Below are 25,034 nucleotides of genomic sequence, written 5' to 3' on the forward strand. Positions count from 1 at the left end.
CCAGAGTGCTCCTTGGAGACCAGGATGGCTAAGCTTCATCTCTCATACTTTGGACATATTGTCCGAAGGAAACAGTCGCTGGAGAAGGATGTCATGCTGGGTAAGGTGGAGGGTCAGAGAAAAACAGGAAGCCCCCCAACGCGATGGACCAGCCAGGTAGCATCACTGATGGAGTCAAGTGTGACAGTGGTAGTGAGGTTGGCCCAGGATCGGACTTTGTTTCGTTCTGCTGTGCATGGGGTCACTATGAGTCGGTTCTGACTCAATGGCACCTGACAACAACAACAACAAGTGTTTCAAGGCGTGGTGTTGTGGCTTAATGCCCCAGACTACAAAGCAGTTTGAACTGCAAGGTTAGCAGTTCAAGCTCACCAGCTGCTCCTTGGAAACCCTGTACCCGTTGTTAAATGGTGCTTAACAACAACAACAGTGTTTCAAGTCCTGGTTTGGCACTTCAGGTTAATGCACTAGACTGCAAAGTCAGCTTGAACCTCAAGGTTGACAGTTCAAGCTCACTAGCTGCTCCTGGGAAACCTGTACAGGTCACTATGGGTCGGAGCAAACTCAATAGCATTTAACAACAACACCAACAACAAGTATTTCAAGGACTCCTGATATGGCGCTGTAGAATCAGCACTGGACTGCAAACCACAACGTTGACAGTTTAAACCCACCAGTTGATCCTATACAGGGTCGCTATGAGTTGGAAATGACTTGACGACACTTAACAACAAGTGTTTCAAGGAACAGAATTTGGGAAACACTGAGTTAAATTATAGCATAATGTCACCATTCATCTGTCAGTTTGTTGTACTCTGATGGCATGTGTGTTGCTGTGATACTGAATAGCTATGCCGCTGGTATTTTAAATAGAAGCATAGTCAGCATTGCTTTAAACAATCAACAAGAAAGAGTGAAATGATTTTAAGTTGGTATTCTGTGAAAGTAAATTTCTCCAGTGTTTTAGAGTTTTTATATTATTGTTGTTAGATGCATAGAGCCACCATGGTAGACAGGTTTCAGTTGAACTTCCAGACTAAGACAGACTAGGAAGAAGGAGAGGCAGACAACTTCTAAATGCTGAGCCACTGAAAATCTTATGAATAGCAGTGGAACTGCCATAAAGCACCAGAATATTGAATATTGAAGCATTATGAATAGCACCAGAATATTGTCAGATAGAGTGGCAGAAGATGAATCCCTCTATTTGGAAGGCACTCGAAATATAACTGGGGAAGAGCAGCTTCCTCAAAGTAGAGTAGAGCAGCTTCCTCAAAGTAGAGTAGACTATGATGACATGAATGGAGTAACACGTTCAGGCCTTTCATTTGCTGATAGGGAACAACTCAAAATGAGAAGACACAGTTGTAAACATCCATTAATAATAGGGACATTGAACGTACCAAGTTGGATTCTAGGAAAATTGGAAGTTGTCAAAAATGTAATGGAAATCACAAAGATCAATATGCTAGACATTAGTGAGCTGGAATGGATTGGTATTGGCCATTTTGAATCTGACAAACATGGTTTACTAGGCAAGGAATGACAAATTGAAGAGAAATGGCATCACATTCATCATCAAAAAGAACATTTAAATATCTATCTTAAAGTATAATGCTATCTGTGAAAGGATACTATCCATATGCCTACAAGGAAAACCACTTAGTACCACTATTATTCAAATTTACACATTAACAACTAAAGCCAGTTAGGATGAAATTGAAGAATTCTATCAACTTTTTCATTTTTGAAATTGATAAAAAATATATTGATAATTACTAGCAATTGGAATGCAAAAGGACTGGAAGCAAAGAGGAAGTGTCAGTAGTTGGAAATATGGCCTTGGAGACAGAAACAATACTGGAGGTCACACTATAGAATTTTACAAGATCAATGACTTCTTCATTGCAAATACCTTTTTAGACAACATAAAAGATGGCAAAGGTGACTGTACAGTTTTCATTCCCACCAGCAATGAATGAGAGTTCGTACTTACTAATTAGCCGCATATACAAACTGAGCTATGTGTGTGTCTGTTTCTTGCCTACAATGATGTGCCAACAATACACCTGCCTTTGCCACAACTCTTCAGGTCTAGTCAGCATTGCTTTAAACAATCAACAAGAAAGAGTGAAATGATTTTAACTTGGTATTCTGTGAGAGTAAATTTCTCCAGTGTTTTAGAGTTTTTATATTATTGTTGTTAGATGCATAGAGCCACCTCTGACTGATGGTGATCGCATGTATAATAGAAGGAAACACTGCGTGGCCAGCCTTACCATTGTTGTTATGCTGGAGCTCATTGCTATGACCACTGTGGGTCTTCCTTCCTTAATCATTGTCCACCTTGTTGTTGTTGTTGGTAAGTGCCTTTGAGTAGGTTCTGACTCATAATGATCCTGTATTGGGTTTCCAAGGAGCTATGGGTGGGTTTGAACTGCTGAACTTTTGGCTCAAACTGACCTTGCAGTCTGGCACATTATCTTGCAGCACCGCACCAGGTTGTTGAAAATAAGATGGCTTGGGTCAGGCACACCTGGGTCCTCCAACTGTCATCTTTGCTGTGAACAATTTAAAGAATATTGTACAGCAAATTTGCCTACTGCAATATGTTGTTTGATTTCTTGACAACTCTTTCATGAGTGTTGATAGTGGCTCCCAGCAAAATGAAGTCTTTGACAACTTCAGTTGTTTCTTCATTTACCATGACGTTATTTATTGGTCCAATGATGATTTTTGGTTTCTTTACATTGAGGTGCCATCCATATTGAAGTCTGTGGTCTTTGATCTTCATCAGTAAATATTTGAAGTCCTCTTCACTTTCAGCAAGCAAAGTTGTGTCATCTGCATATCACAGGTTGTTAGTGAGTCTTCCTCTAGTCCTGATGGCACGTTCTTCATAGTATAATCCAGTTTCTTGTATTACTTGCTCAGCATACAGATTAAATAAGTATAGTGAATGAATACAACCCTGGCACACACTTTTCCTGATTAAAACCACTCAGTGTCCCTTGTTCTGGGCAAATAACTGCCTTTTAGTCTATATACAGGTTCCTCATAGACACAATTAAGTGTTCTGGAATACCCATTCTTCACAGCATTGTCAATAGCTTGTAATGATCTACATAGTCAAAATCCTTTGCATAGTCAATATGGCACAGATAAACATCTTTCTGGCATTTTCTGCTTTCAGACAACATCCATCTGATGTTAGCAACCATATCCTTTATTTCATGTTCTTATGTGAATTCAGCTTGAACTTCTGGTAGTTCCCTGTCAATGTCTGTTGTAATGGTTTTTAAATTCTCTTTAGTAAAAGTTTACTTACATGTGATATTAATGATATTGTTCTATGATTTCTGCATTCTGTTGAGTCACCTCTCTTTGGAATGGGCACAAACATGGATCTCTTCCATTCAGTTGGCCAAGTAATTGTCTTCAAAACTTCTTGGCATAGGATTATTGAGTACTTCCAATGCTACATCAGTTTGTTTCAGTTTTGTATTCCATTAGTTTCCAGAGCCTTGTTCTTTGCCAGTACCCTCAGTCCAGCTAGGATTTCTTCCTTCAGTACCATTTTCTCTTGATCATATGCTACCTCTTGAAATGGTTGAACATTAACCATTTCTTTTTGGTACAGTGACTCTGTTTTCCTTCCATCTTCTTCTTCTTCTTTTTTTTTTTTTTTAAATTTATTATTGTGAATTGAGTAAAAATTTACAAACAAGGTCATCAGTTTTGCATTCAACAAATCATATACATTCTTTCATCTCAATGACTGCAATCCCGTCCATGCAACTACGGTTGGTCTGCTTCCTCCCTGTGGTAAACCATGTACACATATTCCCTTTTGCCACAAATACATATATTTGTGGCATATAATGAGTCCTGGTGTGGTGCTGCGGATTAATGTGATAGACTGCAAGGTTAGTTTGAACCACAAGTTCAGCAGTTCAAGCTCACCAGCTGCTCCTTGGAAACCCTATACAGGGTCGCTATGAGTTGGAACTGACCTGACAGCACTAAACAACAATAACAACATATACATCCCACTCTTCCTCCCATTCCCATTGAGACTTTGTCTCTGTCCATATGTCTACACACAGAACACTGTTGTTCCAAGGTTGTGTATACATCACTATTTACCTCTAACCCCTTTAGCCCTTGCATACCTCCTCGTGTCTTCACCTATATTCATCTTTTTTTTTTTTTTTAATCAACTTCCCTTTTCTTGTACATTGCCCTCCCTGCCATCTGAATTAAAATGTGTCTACCCTCTAGGCCCTTATCTTTGTGATACAGATCCCTTCTCCCCGACCCCTGATAACTATCAAAGAATGTTTCTTTTAGTATGAAAATCTATTATTGTTTACAATAGTGGTCTCATACAGTATTTGTCCTTTTGTGATTGACTTATTTCAATCAGTATAATATCTTCCTTGTCTTCCATGTTATGAGGTGTTTCACAGATTCATCATTATTCTTTTATGTTGCCTAGTGTTCCTACTGTTTTGTTCTGCTGTGCATAAGATCGCTATGGGTCGGAACTGACTCGATGGCACCTAACAACAAGTGTTGCATTGTGTGTAAGTACCAAAGTTTGGTTATCCATTCTTCCATTGATAGGCATTTAGGTTGTCCTCATCTTTTTGGAGTCCTAGTATGGCTTTGTGGGTTAATGTGCTGGACTACAAAGTTGGTTTGAACTGCAAGATCAGTGGTTCAAGCTTACCAGCTGCTCCTTGGAAACCCTATACAGGGTTGCTATTGGTTGGAACTGACTCAATGGCACTTAACAACAACAACATCTTTTTGTTACTATGAATATTGTTGTGATAAACATCAGTATCCATATATCTACTCGTGTCCTGGCTCTTATTTTTTGTGGATATACATCAAGTAGAGGGGTTGCTGGAATATGGTATTTCTATTTCCAGCTTTCATATAAAGTACCATGCTGGTTTCCACAGTGGTTGAACAGTTCCACCATCAATGTAGGTGGCTCCCATTCTTTCCACACCCTCAAAGTTTTCTCAAACTTTGCTGTTAATGCTGGTGTAAGATGATATGTCATTGCTATTTTGTATTTGCATCTCTCTATGGAGTCCTGGTGTGGTGCTGTGTGTTAATGTGCCAGATTGCAAAGCCATTTGAACTGCAAGTTCAGTGGTTCAAGCTCACCAGCTGCTCCTCGGAAACCATATACAGGGTCGCTATGAGTTGGAACTGACTTGACGGCACTTAACAACAGCAGCAACATCTGGCTGACTGATTGGAAGAGATCCATATTTGTGCCCATTCCAAAGAGAGGTGACCCAATGGAATGCAGACATCTCTTTGATATCCCATGAGAGTAAAGTTTTACTAAAGGTAATACAGAAATGGCTACAATCATACATTGACAGAGAACTTCCAGAGGTTCAAGCCAGATTCAGAAGAGGATGTGGAACGAAGGATAGCATAGCTGATGTCCAATGGATCTTGGCTAAAAGCAGAGAATATCAGAAACATGTTTCCCTGTGCTTTATTGATTCCACAAAGGCTGTCGATTGTGTGGATCATGACAAGCTATGGACAACATTGCAAAGTATGAGTATTTCTGAACACTTAATTGTGCTCATGAGGAATCTGTACCTGGACCAAGAGGCAGTTGTTTGAACAGAACATGGGAACACTGAATAGTTTAAAATTAAGAAAGCTGTGCAACAGGGTTGTCTTCTTTCACCATACTTATTCAACCTGTATGCCGAGCAAATAATCCGAGAAGCTGCGTTATAAGAAGAAAAATGTGGCATCAAGATTGGAGAAAGATTTATTAACAACCTGAGATATGCAGATGATACAAACTTGCTTGCTGAAAGTGAAGAGGACTTAAAATACTTACTGGTGAAGATGAAAGAGCACAGCCTTCAATATGGTAAGGTGAAGATGAAAGAGCACAGCGTTCATGTTTGGTAAGGTGGAGGGTCAGAGAACAAGAGGAAGACCCCCAGTGAGATGGTTTGGCAAAATGGCAGCATCAATGGGTTCAAGCATGGCAATAGTTGTGAGGTTGACCCAGGACCCGGCAATGTTTCGTTCTGTTGTGCATAGATAGAGTCACTATGACTTGGTACTGACTCGATGGCACCTAACAACAACAACAAATGGACTCCTCGTGTGGAGTTGTGTCAGCACTGGACTATGAAGCACCAGCTGCTCCTCCGATGCCCTATACAGGGTGACTATGAGTCGGAGCTGACTTATGATTGTGAACAACAATGGCTAATGATTGTGAACATTTCTCCATTCATTTGTTGACTTGTCTGAATGCCTTCCTTGGTGAAGTGTCTATTCATATCCGTGCCCATTTTTCAATATGGTTCTTTTTCTTGTAGAGGTGGTGTTTGTTGTTGTTAAGTGCTGTCGAGTTGATTCCGACTCATAGGGACCCTGTATAGTGTTGCCAAGGAGCAGCTGATTAGCTTGAACTGTTGACCTTGAGGTTCACACTGACCTTGCAGTCCAGTACATTAACCCATAGCGCCACCGTTTTCTATAAAATTTAGGGATTAATCCTTTGATATATCATTGCAAAAATTTTTTTCTAAATCTGTAGACCCCCTTTATTACTCTTTGGCAAAATCTTTTGATGCACATAAGTGTCTAATTTTTAGAAGGTCCCAGTTATCTGTTTCGTCTTTTGCTATTTGTGTGTTTTTAGTAATGTTTGATAGTATATTTATGCCATGTATTAGAGCCCCTAAGTTTTTCCCTATTTTTTGATTGATGACCTTTATAGTTCTAGGTTTTACATTTTTATCTTTAATCCATATTGGGTTTTGTTTTGTTTTTATTAGGGTGTGAGATATGGATCTTGTTTCATTCTTCTGCAAAGGGATTTCCAGTTTTGTCAGCATCATTTGTTGAAGAGACTGTCTCTTACCCCATTTAATATGTTTAGTCCCTTTGTAAAAGATCAGCTGTTTTGTTGTTGTTGTTAGGTGCCATTGAGTCAGTACTAACTCATAATGACCTTATGCACAGCAGAATGAAACACTGCCCGATCCTGGGCCAACCTCACTATTGTTGCCACGCTTGAACCCTGACACTGCCACTTGCCAATCCATCTTCCTCTTTTTCTCCGACCCTCCACCTTACCAAATATGATATCCTTCTCCAGCAACTGGTCCCTTCTGATAATATGTCCGAAGTATGAGAGACGAAGTTTGAAGATCCTGGCCTCCAAGGAGCACTCTGGCTGCACTTCTTCCAACACAGATCTGTTGGTTCTTTTGGCAGCTCATGGCACTTTCAATATTCTCCTCCGAAACCATAACTCAAAAGCACCAATTCTTCTATGGTATTCCTTATTCACTGTCCAGCTTTCGCATGCATATGAGGTTATTGAAAATACCATGCCTTGAGTCAGGCGCACCTTAGTCTTCAAGCTGACATCTTTGCTCTTCAACACTTTAAAAAGCTCTTGTGTAGCAGATGAATTTATTTTTGGATTCTCACATCTATCCTATTGCTCTTTCGTTGTACAGTTCTAGGCTGTTTTGACCACTGTTGTTGTATAGTAGATTCTGAGATCGGTAGTGAGAGGTTTCCAAATTTATTCTTTTTCTTGAGCACTGCTTTATCCTTACTTTATAAAGTTAGTGATACGTTTTTCCATCTCTTTGAAAAATGTTGTTGGAATCTGGATTAACATTACATTATATCTATCTATAGATTGCTTTGGGTAGTGTTGACATTTTCACAATGATAAGTCTTCCTATCTATTAGCATGGTATATTCTTCAATTTTTGTAAGTTTCTTTTGCTTTCTTGTAATAGCGATTTGTAGTTTTCATTGTATAGGGTTTTTTTTTTTTGTTTTTTTTTTTCTCTACTTAGGTTTGTTTCTATGTCTTTTATCTTTTGGATGGCTATTGTAAATAGTTCTATTTTCCTAGTTTCCTTTTTCGAACTGTCTTCATTAATCTACAGGATGCCAACTGATTTTTTGTTTATTGATTTTGTACCCTGCCACCTTGCTGAATTTTTCAATGGTTCCAATCATTTTCTTGCTGAGTCTTTGGGATTTTTTATGTATAGGAACAGATAATCTGCAAAGGGAGAGAGTTTTATTTCTTCTTTACCAAATTGGATGTCTTTAATTTCTCTTTCTTACCTTATAATTTTAGCTAAGACTTCTAACACAGTGTTTAACGGTGGTGGTGGTGATGTGCCATGAAGTCATTTCTGACCCATCGTGACCCTGTATAGGGTTTATGAGGCTGTAAATCTTTATGGGAGCAGAAAGCCTTTTCTTTCTCTTGAGGAATGGCTGGTGGTTTCAAACTAATGACCTTGAGTTTGGCAACCTGACTTGTAACCACTACGCTACCAGAGATCTTTACAATGTTTAATAGAAGTGGTGATAAAGGGCATCCTTGTCTGTTTCCTATCCTCAAAGCGAATGCTTTCAGTTTCTCTCCATTAAGGATGATATTGGATGTTGGATTTGTACATTGTTGTTGTTTAGTGCCATCAAGTTGGTTCTGACTCATAGCAATCCTGTCCAGGGCTTCTGAGGAGCAACTGGTGGGTTTGAACCACTGACCTTGCAGTTTAAACTGACCTTTTGGTCTAGTGTATTATCCTTCAGTGCCACATGTGTTCTTAATTATGTTAAAGACTTTCCCTTCAGTTTCTGCTTTGTTGAGTGTTTTTATCAGGAATAGATACTGGATTTTGTTAAATGCCTTTTCTTCATCAATTGATAGGATCATGTTTTTCTTTGCCTTTGTTTTATTTATATGGTGAATTATGTTGATTGTTTCTAATACTGAACCATCTTTACATCCTGGAATAAATCCCACTTTGTCATGATGTATTGTTTTTTTATATGTTGTTGAATTCTATTGGCTAAAATTTTGCTGATATTTTTGCATATATGTTCATGAGTGATATAGGTCTATAATTTTCTTATTTAATGATATCTTTGCCTTGTTTTAGTATGAGGGTTATGCTTGCTTCGTAACTATATTCTGGAGTTTTCCTTCCTTTTCTATGTTCTGGAATAGTTTGAGTAAAATTGGTGTCAGCTTTTCTCTGAATGTTTGGTAGAATTCACCAGTAAAGCCATCTGGGCCTGGATTTTTGTTGTTGTTGTTGGGAGTTTTTAAATTATCTGAACAACTTCTTTTTTTATAAATCTGTTTAAGTTTTGTATTTCACTCTGTTAGTTCAGGTAAATTGTATTTTTCCAAAAATATAGCCATTTCTTCTAGATTTTTTAATTTATTGGAATGCAAATCTTCATTGTATTTTTTATTTCCAGTGTATCTGTTGTGATATTACTAGTATTTCCTTTGCATGTTATTTCCATCTTCTCTTTCTTTCCTTTTGTTAGATTAGGCAAAGGTTTGTCAATTTTATTAATCCTTTCAAGGAACCAACTTCTTATCTTATTGATTTTTTTCTCTCATTTTTCTGTTTTCTAATTCATTATTTCTTTTCTTCTGGTGACTGTTGGCTTATTTTGTTGGTCTTTTTCTAATTGTTGGAGATGTGTTAATATGTTGATTTTGGTTCTTTCTTCCTGTTGTTGTTGTAAAGTGCTGTTGAGTCGGTTCTGACTCCTAGCAACCCTGTATAGGGTTTCCAAGGTGCAACTGGTGAGTTTGAACCACTGACTTTATGGTTCAAACCAAGCTTGTGGTCCAGCGCTTTATCCCACAGTGCCACACCAGGACTCCTTTTCCTTCTTGGATGTGTACATTTATTGCTATGAATTTCCCTCCTAGGGCTGTTTTTTGCTGTATCTCAAAGGTTTTTGTATGTTGTATGTTTGTTCTCAACTGAGTTAAGGAATTTTTAAATTTTCACTTATTATGTGTGCTATTACCCAGTTGCTTTTAGCAGGGTGTTATTCAAAATCTATGTATTTGATTTTGTTTCCTTGATAGTCCTATTGTTCATTTCTAATTTTATAGCACTGTGATATTAAAAGATGCTTTGTATTGAAATTTCAGTGTTTTTAAATTTAATAAGTCTTGCTTTGTGGCCTAACATGGTCTATTCTGGAGAATGCTCCATGGGCACTGAGAAAGAATGTGTATTGTGCTGTTGTTGAGTTGAGTGCTCTATTAAAATCTATGAGGTCAAGTTAGTTGATTATGTTGTTTAGTTCTTCTATGTCTTTGTTGAATTTCTTTCAAGTTCTGTCCTTTATTGAAAGCAGTATATTAAAATCTCCTTCTGTTTTCATAGCGTTATATATTTCTTTCTTCAATTCTATTAGTTTGATTATGTATTTTGAGAATCTTTCATTAGGATCATAGATATTTAGTATGGCTATATTCTCTTGTTCAATTGATCCTTTAATCAGATATAATAACTTTCTTTGTCTCTTATGCTGGGTTTTGCTTAAAGTCTATTTTATCAGAAGTTAATATTGCCAATTTCTATTGTCATTATCTTGATATATTTTTTTCCATTCTTTGATTTTAATCAATTTTTGCCTTTGTGTGTAAGGTGTATTTCTTATAGATAGCATGTTGAAGGATCCTATTTTCTTATCCATTCTGCTATTCTGTGTCTCTTGACTGGTACATTTAATCTATTGATGTTTAGTGTAATTGTTGGTAGATATGAATTTATTGCAGTCATTTTGCTGTGTATTTTTTATGTGTAGGCCTGCTCTTTTCTTTGTTCCACATATTTTTCAGTGTGGAGTTCATTTTGTTTGCATGTTTTTTTGTCAATATCTTCAGTGCTGGTGTTTTAATGTTTACAAAATGTTTTTAAAATATTTGGTATGAAGATGTATTCGTTTTCTTTAAGGTTCCCCTGTAATTTATTAATTTCCTCCCCAGTTTAAAACAGTCTGATTTATCTTGACATCTACTTGACTTCCTCAGCATTTAAAATTCTGCATTTATACGTTTCCTTCTTTTTGCCTTTTAGTTGTCTTCATTATAGATTTTTATATCTGAATCCATATTTTTGTCTTGTAGTTGTGTTTTACTCTGGTGGTGGGGGTGGGGGTTATGTGTCATGGACTTGGTTCTGACTCATAGTGACCCTGTACAGGGTTTCCGAGGCTGTATGGGAAACAGAAAGCCTCATCTTTCTCCTGTGAAACAGCTGGTTGTTTTGAACTGCTGACATTGAGGTTAGCAGCCTGACTTGAAACCACTATGCTGCCAGAGCTCCTTTTATTTTACTCTAGGTACTTCTGTATCTAAGTTGAATTCTAGTTGTAGTGCTGTGTATGTCATTCTCTGGTTGTTGATTGTTGTTGGTTCTCAGTCCAAAGGACTCCCTTTAGCATTTTTGGTAAATTTGGCTTTGTTTTTTAACAAATTCCCCTAATTTCTGTGTTTCTTGAGTTGGGCTAATTTTGCTGTTGTATCTGAGGGACAGTTTTGCCAGGTATATTATTCTTGGTTGGCAGTTTTTTCTCTTTCAGAATTTTGTATGTGTTTCTCCATAACCTTCTTGCTTGCATTGTTTCTGCTGAGAAATCAGAGCTTAGTGTTATTGGCTATACTTTGTAGGTGACATTTTGTTTTTCTCAAGCTGCTTTCAGAATTTTTTCCTTGTCTTTAATTTTGGAGAGTTTGATTATGATGTATGTTGATGATTTTCTTTTGGGGTCTATTCTGATGTGGAATCATCCAGCTTCTTGAATGAATGATTATCTTCTCATCTTTCATGATGTTAGGGAAATTTTCTTCCAGCAGCAATTCAACTATCTTTTGTCTATTCCCATTATGGAATTTCAGTTACCTGCAGATTACTTCTCTTCATGTTGTCCTACATGCATTTTAGGCTTTCTCCAGATTTTTTCATTCTTTTTTCTCATTGTTCTTCTATCTTACTGGTATTGAGTTATTTATCTTCAAGCTCATTAATTCTGGATTCCATTGATTCAAATCTACTCTTTTACCCTTTTAGTGTGTTGTCCATATCTGAAATCTTAGTATTACTCTTCTGGATTTCTGTTTGAAGGTTTTGTATTGTCTCCAAACATTTATCTATTTTGTTTGATTGTTCCTGTAGTGCTTTCCTCAATCCTTCCTTGTTTTCCTCAACTTTTCTGCCAGTTGTTTGTTGTTGTTGTTAAGTGCCATTGAGTCAATTTTGACCCATAGTGACCCTGTATAGGGTTTCTGAGGCGTATCTAGTGAGCTTGAACCTCTGACCTTACAGTTCAAATGGCTTTGCAGTATGGCACATTAACCCACAGCACCACACCAGGACTCAGTCAATCATTTGGAGATACCTAAATACCATTCTGCTGAATTCTTTTTCAGGTAGTTCCAGTGCCTCTTTTCCTCAAAAAACATATTCTAGCTCTGTCTCTTGGTCTTTTGTCTGAGGTACTTGCTCTTGTTTCTTCATACGAACAGAAATTATCTGTTGCTTCCCAGGCATTGTAGGGTTGTTGTATTTATATTAAGTTGATGAATGTATATTGATATATTCTTAGAACACTCATCAACTGCCTCCTGGTGGGTGTGCTCAAGAGATAAGATTATGCATCATTCTCTGTTCGATGTTTGTGCAGTTCAGTTCAGGGTGGATTTAACTGACCTTGGTTATTGTCATTCATCTGGTTTACAGCAGCTGGTGTTGACTTAATCTCAATTGGTGGAGTTGAAGAGGATATGACTGCTGGGATGCTTGGCCACAGTTGTTGTCTCCTGTTAGGTGAGGCAAGAAGAGAAGACACACCCAAGAGAGAAGGAAAACAGACAAAGAAACCAACAAATAGTTGTTAAAATTAGAAAATAACAATGTGGAAATAAGTAGAAAAAGAACAAAAATAAAATTTAAAACTGAGTACTGCTTTCTCTCTACCAATAAGCAGTATGCCTCTGCGCCACCTACTGGCCTCTTGCCTTCACAGATGCCTGAGAATGTTCAAGATGGTCCCTCTGTGCCTGTCTGGCTGCACAGGTAAGCAGTCTTTCTTGTCATTTTTTCTTTCTCCCTCTAACCCGCTTGTCCATTCAGCTGCTTCTACTAGTGAGAGCTAGTCCAGGGCCGATTGTGCAGATTTAAAGCACTATCTCCCCAAATGGGGTTATTGCAGATAGCTTCTCCCCACTTCAATGGGGCTCACATTTTAGTGCCTACCTCTGTGCAGCTCTTACCACCTGGAAAGTGGGAGCTTTGCTGCAGGTGTACAGCCTTGCATCTTATCACCAGGGGAGTAGGGGGAACCAGAAAGGGGAGAAATAGGACCTTTGTCTCTGCAAGCCACACGTAGGTTTCTGCAATGCAAATATGTTTTCTTGTCTCTGAAGCCACTCATAAACACTCAAGATGGCTGTGGCAAGCCCTGTTGGCCACGACAACTGAGCAGTCACCTCTTATCTTGTCGTGTCTGCCCAACTCTCTGCCAGTAAGCATTCAATCTACCTCTCTAGCCCTTCATCTGAAGTTCAGAGCTCCAGGACCATTCTCTGCATCTGTCTCAGTCCTTCTTTTAGCAGAGGGTCTGCATGGCCTTTCTGCCTTGTCTACCATCCTTCAATGATACCTGTTTCAATTTCTTTAATAGTCAGTCATATGGTTCATAGCAATGCTCCCAATTCCAGTCCAGTTCTACAAAGTGTATTCTAGGTTTCATCCTGTCCGTATTTGTAACTCCCTTCTCAGACAGAAAGGAACCTGTTTTCCATTATATTTTGCATATATTTATTTGACAATTCCCCTTGTATGCAACAACTTCCTTTAATATTGTCACCCTATTCTCCATGCAGATGACCTCTTCACCATGCTTGGGTTCTGACACCCACAACAGCTACCTGCTTTCCAACCCCTATCCTACATGAATACCCTCTTCCCCCTGCATGGATACCCTCTTCCATGATTCCACACCTGATTGCCCTATGACACAGAAGCCCTACTAGCCCCACCCAGGCTCTGGAGCCAGTGCCAGAGCATATCATTACACTGACACCCTCCCCACTTTATCTTCTCATCAGTTTGTGAAATTGTTCCTGCCAACTGAGTGTTCGATTCAGTTACAAAATCTGCACTGCCTAGTACATAATAGGCAATTAATAAATATTTAATCAATGAGAATAAAAACAAGTACATTTTTAAATGGACATGTACTATGTTAACACCAGAAAAGAATAAAATAAATAAAAGTGTTAACATGATCAGAATGAGTTTGCATTCTAGCTCTGCTGCCACTGTGTTGTTGGTGGTGTTGTTGCCAAGTACCGCCAAGTCAGTAACAAACCATAGTGACCCTGTATGGGGTTTCTGAGGAGCAGCTGTTGAGCTTGAATCACTGACCTCGAGGTTCAAACTGACTTTTCAGTCCAGCACATTAACCCACAGTGCCACACCAGGACACTGTCAACTGTGTAGCCGTGGATAAATTAACATCTCTGAGCTTCTGATTCCTTATCTTTTTGATAGGGATGATGATTAAAAATAATTATAGTATACTGTAATAGTGAAAATTGCTAACACATGATGCCTACTAGGTGCCAGGTGCTGTACAAAGGACTCGACATGTGTCAAGTCATCTATCTTCTAAACCGTCATGTGAAGAGATTGTGGTAATATATTCATTTTATAGAAAGGAAGCTGTCATTTCAAGTGCCATTATCCTCCTCATTGTGCAGATAAGGAAACTGAAGCACAAAGAAGTTAAGTAGCTTGTCCAAGGTCATATAGCTCATAACTGGTAGAGTTGGAAACCAGACACCATGCCTCCACAAAGCACATATGAAAATTCCTAACACAATGCTTGCTATGTGGTGGACCCTAGGAAAGAGTAACCATTTTAATGTATGAAGTGATTATTAGTAATCATCTTGAATCACTGCTGCCAAGTGTACGCCACAAGAAGTGTCATGGCGCTGCTCAGTGGGGATGGAGAGAGTGATCCATATTTAGCCAGGATCCAAACTGGAAGTAATTCTTCTTACTACAAGGACTTTAAATTCTCTCTTTTTTACAGATTGGTAAAGGAGGCATTTTTATGTAGAAAAAGGACATATGCAGAGATAGGACATGTAATTAAATCACAAAGAAAATTTAACACACAAAAAAGGTGTTTCCAATTGGCAGCTGAGGAGACAATGAAAGGAACCCAAGGGAGAGAAAAGAATAAATGAAGGATCTAAGAGATGGAGAAATACCCTGATGGTTGTGAGAAGAGCAATCAAGTCTTCAGAAGCATCTGTCATTCCTGTTCAGTATACATATATTTGTGTTGTGAGGGATCTGGGGACCTGGCACATGATGGGTATTCGATATTTGCTTGAAAAATTGATCTGACAATCCTTTAAGAGCTTAAGTTGAATTTCTAATTAAGAACACAACCCTAAAATTAAAGAGAAACCAGGAAAAAAGACAACAACCTTAAGACTTTCGAAGCTGGAAAGAATGTAGGTTCTGTCTTAGACTGGAAAGAATAAAATTCTGAAATGAAATGGCAATGAAGAAAGCTGAACAGAAACTCAATTTACATTGTAAAATCCCCCAGGTTTCTTTGGAAAGTGGGGGTAAAGTCGGGGTTAGGTCTTCACTGATAGTATATTAATGAAGCAATTATTTTTTGATCCTTTTACCACTTCCCCAGCGACTGCCAGTGACCCTCTCAGCTCCCAGATTGCAGACTGTCAAACCAACATGCCCCAGGCAGAAAAGTAGAACTCTCTAGGGGAGAGTAAAGAACTAAGATCTTGACATCAGGAACCCTCCAAGGAAAAGAACAAGATCTCGAATTTGTCCCCTAAGGAATAGGACCAGCTCCATAGCGCACTACAACTTTTGTCAACAAGCTACAACTTTTTGGTAGACTACTTGGGTTTGATACAACTTAGACTCAAACACATTTGGACATGCAAACCATCATTAACATGTTAAGAAAAGAAAAAGTTAATGCATTATAAAATCAGAATAGGGTACTGTGTTTAAAGAAAACATTCAAAGAACAAAGAAATGGCTTTTTAGAAATTAAAAATTATAATAGCAGATTTGAAAAATGTTTATATAAAGTAGAAGATAAAGAAGGTAGATGTAGGAAATGTTCCAGAAAGTAGAATAAAAAGATAAAGAGAAAGATCTGAAAAATGGGATAGAAAAGATAAGAAAATTGGAAAATTAATACAGAAGTCTCAGTATTTAAGTAATAGTTTCAGAAAGATAAAGCAAAAATTATGGGGTGGAAATGATAAAGCATAATTCTGGAAAATTTCTCAGAACGGAAAGACATAAGTACCTGGCATAGTGGTCTAAAACAGATGCATACCATAGCATATAATCATCATATTGCACAACACTACACACAAAGAGAAAATCGTACACCTATATATGCATATATAGCATTTTATGTCAAGGAAATTGCTCATAATATTGTAGAGGTGGGCAAGTTCCAAGTCCACTGTCAGCTGTCAGGTTGAAAGCATTTTCTGACTCACACAACTGTAAAATGAACCCAAGATCAGCAGGTTAGATGACTGGCTTCTGGCTGCAGAGACTAATGAATTCAAGGTCAATGAATAAGATTGCAGGCTGCTGAAGACTCCCGGGGTCAGCAGGCAATATGGTAGGCTGCTGGCTCAAGTTCAAAGAACCAGATTTCAGATGACAAGCCAGATACAGGATTCAAACTCAGCAACAAGCAAGCAAACTTTGTTCAGGTATTCAGTATACTGGAAGCAGCCTACGCCCCCAAGGAAACTTTCTTTCAATTGTTTGACTGTACATTTTAGATCTCATTTTGGAGGTAATCACATTACATTAGATCTCATCATGGGAGATCACTGCATCTTAACTGGTAAACCACTGAGAATCCTAACCCAGTCAAGCTGACACAAAACTTTAACTGTCGTAGAGGGTAAATTAAAAAATATTACTATAGAGTAGCTTGTTGTTGTTAAGTGCCGTCAAGTCGGTTCTAACTCAGAGTGACCCTCTATAGGGCTTCCAAGGAGTGGCTAGTGTGTTTGGTAGCCTTGTGGTTAGCAGTCCAACGCTTATCCTACAACACCAAAATATCAGAATATGAAGCTATTGTTTCTTGACATATCCTCTCATTAGGTCTATATACTTCTGAAAACAGTGTTTCCATCTCTGTAATCCTTCCCTAAATAATTCTGTACTCTTTGATTCATACCATATCAAAACAGAAGTTTTGACATTTTCAAAGGACTCAAATTGTATTCCTTTTCAATGTTCTTTGAGTTTAGGGAACAAAAAGAAGTCTGAAGATGCAAGATCAAGACTGTAGGGCAAATGGGGCAAAGCTTTCCCAGTGAAATACTCAGAAGAGAGCCCTTATTTCTCCCAAAGAAAGAGCCGGTGCATTGTTGTAATGGAGGGAAAAAAATTCCTTGCCTCAATTTTCCTGGTCTTTTGCTCACCAATAGAGTTTTCAATTTTCATAAAACGTCTCAATATAAAGAAAACAAAACTCCTCTCCACTGGTCCAATAGACAACATTCTTATCAATGGGAAAAGATTGAAGTTGTCAAGGACTTCATTTTTCTTGGATCAACTATAAACACTCATGGAAGCAGCAGTCAAGAAAGCAAATGACGTACTGCATTAGGCAAATCTGCTGCACAAGACCTTTTTAAAGTATCAAAGAGCAAAGTTGTCAGTTTGAGGACTAAGGTGCACCTGACCCAAGCCATGGTGTTTTCAATAACCTTACATGCAAAAGTTGGACAGTGAACAAGGAAGACCATAGAAGAATTGATGCTTTTGAGATATGGTGATTGAGGAGAATATTGAAAGTGCCATGGGCTGCCGAAAGAACCAACAGATCTGTGTTGGAAGAAGTGCAGCCAGAGTGCTCCTGGGAGGCCAAGATGGCCAAACTTTGTTTCTCATACTTCGGACATATTGTCAGGAGGGACCAGTTGCTGGAGAAGGATATCATGTTAGGTAAGGTGGAGGGTCAGAGAAAAAGAGGAAGACCCCAGACAAGATGGATTGGCCAAATGGCAGCATCAGTGGTCTCAGGCATGGCGACAATTGTGAGGTTGGCCCAGGATTGGGCAGTGTTTTGTTTTGTTGTACAAAGGGTTGCTATGAGTCGGTACCGACTTGATGGCACCTAACAAAAATAAGCCCCTGACAGCATCCTGTATAATGGTGGCACTTAACAACAAGAAGTAGATCCCCTGAGAATGAAAATCCCACTATTTTAATTGAATATTTTTTAAGACATCCAAATAAGATTAGGACAAGTATATTACTGAGAAAATGTGTCCAAAGCCATCCACTGATTGCAGACATGTTTAAACACGTTTTGTTTAGAATAAACCTATTCATGTGTGAACTAGAACCTTAGTAGAAGTACTTTTTGACTGGTCCTTTTGTGTGTCATAAATTATGATTATTCCAATTTCATGTACCTCAGCTGCAATAAAAAAGGAAAGATGTGTAGGAAGTGAAAAATAGTCATAGTATATGATGTGACTCCAATGTGAATGGCATTTATGTAATCACAGTAAAGTTAGCATTGTATAGTGTTGTTGCTGTTAGGTGCCATCGAGTCAGTACTGACTCACAGTGACCCTATGCATAAGAGAACAAAATTCTGCCCAGTCCTGGCTAACCTGACAATTGCCACACTTGAGCCCATTGATGCTGCCACTTTGCCAATCCATCTCGCTGGGGGTCTTCCTTTTTTTCTCTGACCCTTCACTTTACCAAACATGATATCCTTCTCCAGCGACTGGTCCCTCCTGACAATATGTCCGAAGTATGAGAGACGAAGTTTGGCATCCTGGCCTCCAAGGAACACTCTGGCTGCACTTTTTCCAAAACAGATCTATTGGTTCTTTTGGCAGCCCATGGCACTTTCAATAGTCTCCTCCAAAACCATAACTCAAAAACATCAATTCTTTTATGATCTTCCTTATTCACTTCCGTATGCATGCATATGAGGTTATTGCAAATACCATGGCTTGGGTCAGGCATACCTTAGTCTTCAAGCTGACATCTTTGCTTTCAACACTTCAAAAACATCTTGTGCAGCAGATTTGCCTAATGCAATATGTCATTTGATATCTTGACTACTGCTTCCATGAGTGTTGATAGTTGAGCCAAGAAAAATGAAGTCTTTGGCAACTTCAGTCTTATCTGCATTGATAGGAATATTGTTTATCGGTCCAGTGGTGGGGATTTTTGTTTTCTTTACATTGAGATGCAATCCATACTAAAGGCTGTGGTCTTGAATCTTCATCCGTAAGTATGTTAAGTCTTCTTCACTTTCAGCAAGCAAGGTTGTATCATCTGCATATCGCAGGTTGTTAATGAGTCTTCCTCCAATCCTGATGCCACGTATTTCTTCATATAACCCAGTTTCTTGTATTATTTGCTCAGTATACCTGTTGAATAAGTTTGGTGAAAGAATACAACCCTGTCACACACCTTTCTTCATTTTAATCCATTCAGTGTTCCAATGTTCTGGTCAAATAACTGCCTCTTAGTACAAGTACAGGTTCCTCATGAGCACAATTAAGTGTTCCGGAATACTCATACTTTGCAATATTGTCCATAGCTTGTCATGAGCCACATCATCAGAGGCCTTTGTGTAGTCAATAAAGCATAGGTAAACATCTTTCTGGTCTTTTCTGCTTTCAGCCAAGATCCATCTGATATCAACAATGATATCCCTCGTTCCACGGCCTCTTCTGAATCTGGCTTGAACCTCTGGAAGTTTCTGTCAATGTATGGTTGTAGCTGTTTCTGTATTACTTTTAGTAAAACTTTACTTGCATGGAATATCAAAGATATTGTCCGATGATTTCTGCATTCCTTTGTGTCACCTCTCTTTGGTATTTGGGCAAAAATATGGATCTCTTTCAATTAGTCGCCCAGATAGTTGTCTTCCAAATTTCTTGGCATAAATGGGTGAGTGCCTCCATTGCTGCCTTATTTTGTTGAAAGATTTCAATTTGTTTTCCATCAATTCTTGGTGCCTTGTTTATTGCCAATGACTTCAATGTACTGTGGACTTCTTCCTTCAGTATCATTGGCTCTTGATCATATGCTACCATTTGAAATGGTTGAACATCAACTTTTATCTTTTGGTACAGTAACACTGTGTATTCCTTCCATCTTCTTTTGATGCTTTCCGCATCATTTAATAGTTTTCCCAGAGAATCCTTTAAAATAATGAAAGTTGAGGCTTGAATGTTTTCTTCAGTTCCCTCAGCTTGAAAAATGCTGAGTGTGTTTTTCTCTTTTGGTTTTCTAACTCAAGATCTTTGCACATTTCATTGTAATATTTGACCTTGTCTTCTAGAGCTGACCTTTGAAATTTTCTATTCAGTTCTTGTACTTCCTCATTTCTTCCATTTGCTTTAGTGTCTACGTTGCAGAGCAAGTTTCAGAGTTTCTTCTGACATCCATCTTGATCTTTTCCTTCTTTTTTATCTTCTTAATGACTTTTTGCTTTCTTCATATTTAATGTTCTTGATGTCATCCCACAACTCATTTGGTCTTCAGTCTTTAGTGTCTAATGTATCAAATCTGTTCTTCAGATGATCTCTAAAATGAGGTGGGATATATTCAAGGTCATATTTTGATGCTTGTGGATTTGTTTTCATTTTCTTCAGCTTCAGTCTGAACTTGCATATGAGCTATTGATGGTCTATTCTACAATCTGTCCCTGGCCTTGTTTCTACTGATGCTATGGAGCTTTTCTGCCTTCTCTTTCCACAGATGTAGATGTAGTCAATTTGATTTCTGTGTATTCCATCTGGTGAGGTCCATGTGTATAGTCGTCTCTTATGGTGTATAAAGAAGGTATTTGAAATGAAGAAGTAATTGGTTTTGCAGAATTCTATCATGCATTCTCCAGCATCCTTTCTGTCACCAAGGTCATATATTCTAACTGATCCTTCCTCTTTGTTTCATTCAACCTTTGCATTCCAATCGCCAGCAATTATCCATATTTCTTGATTTCTTGTTTGGTTAATTTCAGACTGAAGAAGTTGGTAGAATTCTTCTATCTCACCCCCACTGGTTTTAGTGGTTGGTATGTAAATTTGATTAATAATGATATTAACCGGTTTTCCATGTAGCTGCATGGATATTATCCTATCAAAGACAGCAGTGTAACTCATGACTAATCTGGATATATTCTTTTTGACAATCAATGCAACATTATTCCTCTTCAATTTGTCATTCCCGGCATAGTGAACCATGTGGTTGTCAGATTCAAAATGGCCAATGCCAGTCCGTTTCAGCTCACTAATGTCTAAGATATCAAAGTTTATGTGTGTTGGCATACTGTGGTGGCTTGTGAGTTGCTGTGATTCTGGAAGCTATGCCACTGGTGATTTAAAAAATTTAAAAAACAGCAGGGTTACCCATGGTGCACAGGTTTCAGATGTGCTTCCAGATGAAGAGAGAATAGGAAGAAGGAGATAAAAGCTACTTCCGATTGTTTAGCCACTGAAAACCTTATGGATAGCACTGAATAGTAGGCTAATCAAAATTGTTGTATAGCCATATTTTTTTATTTGTATTCATGTGGAGGAGCAGGAAGTAAAAGATAACTAAATCTTCATCTTCTGTATTGATAATTTGATAGATAATACCTAAGATGAAAATGCTAGGAGATCACTAAATAATCAGGTTATTTAGAACTAAGTTTAGCAAGAGAATCTGCTACACAAAATCAAAGTGGCTATCTGGAGGTATAGTGTGACTTTGGAGTTGAGAAGAAAAGTTGCTACTTGTAACAAGCATACAAAGCATTTTATACAACTTTTTAAACTTTTTATAGAATCTGTAACTTTGGCCAATAAAAAGAAAATTGAAAGAAAATGAAAAAGGGTTGATCAGAGCTAACTAAAATGAAGAGTCTTGTGGTAGACAAGAATGGTAACGCACGCCTGAAATATTTTGTCTAATACCTGTCCTATCAGTTGTGTTATTATTTCAACCAACTGTTTTTTAACACATTGCTTTGCCATTGTTTTTACATGGAGCACAATAAAAATTCTATAAGATTTTTTTACTTCCCGTGATCTGAACATTTAATGTAACATAAGACTTAGCTATACAATACTATTTGTTCAAGCATTTTGTTTCTATGACTGATTTGAAAAACAAAAATATATTATCTAAAAGCAGTACATGCTCTTCACTGCCTGAATTTTTATTAAATTAATGCTGATAGTGAATAATCATCAAATTCTATAAAAGGTTAGCCAATCTTTTTTGGAAATCATGAGCTGAAAAGACAGCTAAGACATTTTTCTGATTGAAAGAAAAGTCTGCATAAAAACAATAAAAAACATTATTAGATAAACTGAAAGCTAGAAAAATTATTGTCCAGATGATATAACATTAGTAAACAATGTGAAAAATGAGGATTCCTATGAAACTTTTTATTTTATTCTAAATTTCTGGTGAATAGCTTTACTCCAAAATATCTTTGTGTTGAGGAATGTTGAGTAGTTACCCATGCTGAATTTTTGACAGTGTATTGGTTAGCCATAGCAACAGGTTTTATCTTCAAGTTAATGTATGTCAAGCCTGGCACTCAAATAAAACTCCAGATTCTGAATGTGAGATTGAGGCACCATCCTGAGGCCATCTTTTCTGATCACTGACTTTGTACCCAACTTTCAGCTTTGTTCTAATTTCATTGCTTGAGTTCTGAGGCCAAAGTATTTACAACTTGCTACATATGCATGAGACTTTTAACCTTTTGAGAATTTGTTTTACCAACAGAAGTGAGTTGAGTAGTGTTCTAGAAAAACTCATGTTCACTTAGAACCGCCTCGCAATGTGACCTTATTTGAAAATAAGGTCTTTGTAGATATAGTTAGGGACTGAGATGAGCTCATACTGGTTTAGGGTGATCCCTAAGTCCTATGAACATGTGTTTATAAGATACAGGAAAGGACACAGAGAGAAGAACAATGTGAAGATGGAGGCAGAGATTGAAATGATGCATCTATAAATCAAGGACCAAGAGCCACCAAAAGCTGGAAGAAGCAAAAAAGGACTCTCCCCTAGAGCCAGATGAAGTGTGTTCCTACTAGCACCTTGATTTCATGCTTTGAGGCTCCAGGACTCTGAGAGAATACATTTCTACTGCTTTAAGCTACCAGGTTTGTAGTAATGTGATATGGCAGCCCGAGGAAATAGTACATCAACTTTAAGCTAGAATAATCACTCTGGCTTACCTATTAGGGTTGTTCCAAAAAGCAATTAAGATAATTGTGAAAGATTTGACAGTTGTCTATTTTGAAAAACCAGCAAAAAAGTTTGATTGTTACACATTACAATGAAGACAAAGGAAAATGAAGTTGAGTTTTATATCAAAATAGGAATAGTATTGTTTCAGTTCTTTGTGAATAGCTGACTTTTAACTAAAGGGAATGGTTCGTGCGTGTTATATAAATAGGCACATACATATTTTTAAATCTTGTGGTATTTACTAGATAATTATCTACTAGCACTATGTAACAGAAAATATGTGTATAATTTTGTGTTGATATGTCCACAAAATTCTAATTCGGGATTTTAGGTAAAACCAATGAACCAACTGCAGTCAGCCAAAGTAAATGAATACGGAGCCTATTTTCCCAAGGTTCTATTTGCCATAAGCAATGAGTTAACAGGCCCCATAACATTTTTTGATGACATGTTCTGAATGACTGCATTTTGAGTTACAGGGCTTACAGACATCATGATCATAAAAGGTTTATAACACTCCCACCCCATTAAATATTGCATTTATATCTAGCTTATTCATTTCTGCCTCCACCTTGAGTAACTAGGGAAACAATGATGTCACTGCTCTGTGTGGTACTTACAAACTTCTCTACTTAACCTCATGGCTTGGGAAGTATGAAGCTATTTAATAAGTCTCACTTCCACCTTCTGAAATGAATTCATAAAGCTTTGATTTTTTTTCTGAGCTGCTAGTAGGGAAAAGAGTATCATTCCGTTTTATATTAATATATTTGGGGAGATTTGTATTCTAAAGTGTACTGTTTCTGAAAAGCCATTTTAATGCACATTGACAGCACTGAGCAAATTATGTGATCCAAATTAAATGTTACCCTTGGCCTGTGCTCCTTGGCCAGTCAACCTTCAACTGACTTTCATTGTCACTGACCTTCACGGTCTTTCACTGCCAATTTGCTTTTGTTTTTGATCTGAGAAACTAGCTCTCCCTCTTGCTCTTCTGCATCATAATATGCATTCCAACTTCATCTTGTTGGTAACAAAGAATTGTTTAGGAATAAATAATACCTGGCTATACAACCAAGGAGCTCTGGTAGCATAGTGGTTATGAATCAGGCTGCTAATCTCATAGTCAGCAGTTCAAAACTACCAGCTGTTTCATGGGAGAAAGATGAGGCTTTCTGCTCCAGTGAAGATTTACAGCCTCGGAAACCCTGCACAGGGTCGCTATGAGACAGAACCGACTCCAGGGCACATAACGACAACAACATACAACCATGGTTCTTAAAAACCACCTGCTCCCAGAATTTAATAGAAATTCATATTCTTTCAAGTAAAATAAATAAATGGGCAATCAGTTCTGCTCAACAATCACTTGGTTGATAAGTTTTCATTTTGATAAGTTTCCAAAATGATTTTACTCCTCTTCTTTTCTCAAACTTGCAACACCTCCGGTATACTGCTTCCTTCCACCCCACCCTGCCCCCAGAGTTTGAACTAATAATATAGTCCCTTGGGAAAATAAGAGCAATCAAGCATGAATTCCATTATTTTCCCACCATCTAAACCTCCAAAAGGGAAGAACATGCTCAGCATTTCTCAAGCTGCAAGAACTGGGAAAAAAAAAAACCCAAAGTCTCACTTTGTAATATTGAAAGACTTCATGGGCAAAATATTGACAGATGCAGAAAACGTCAAAAGAAGATGGAAGGAATACAGAGTCACTGTAACAAAAAGAAATGGTTAATGTCCAACCGTTTCAAGAGGTTGTATATATATATATAAAATCAAGAACCAATGGTACTAGAGGAAGAAGTTCAAAATACACTGAAGGCATTAGCAAAAAATAAGTCTCCAGGA

This window comes from Chrysochloris asiatica, unplaced genomic scaffold, assembly GCF_000296735.1.
Source record: "Chrysochloris asiatica unplaced genomic scaffold, ChrAsi1.0 scaffold00355, whole genome shotgun sequence".
In the NCBI taxonomy this organism is placed as follows: domain Eukaryota; kingdom Metazoa; phylum Chordata; class Mammalia; order Afrosoricida; family Chrysochloridae; genus Chrysochloris; species Chrysochloris asiatica.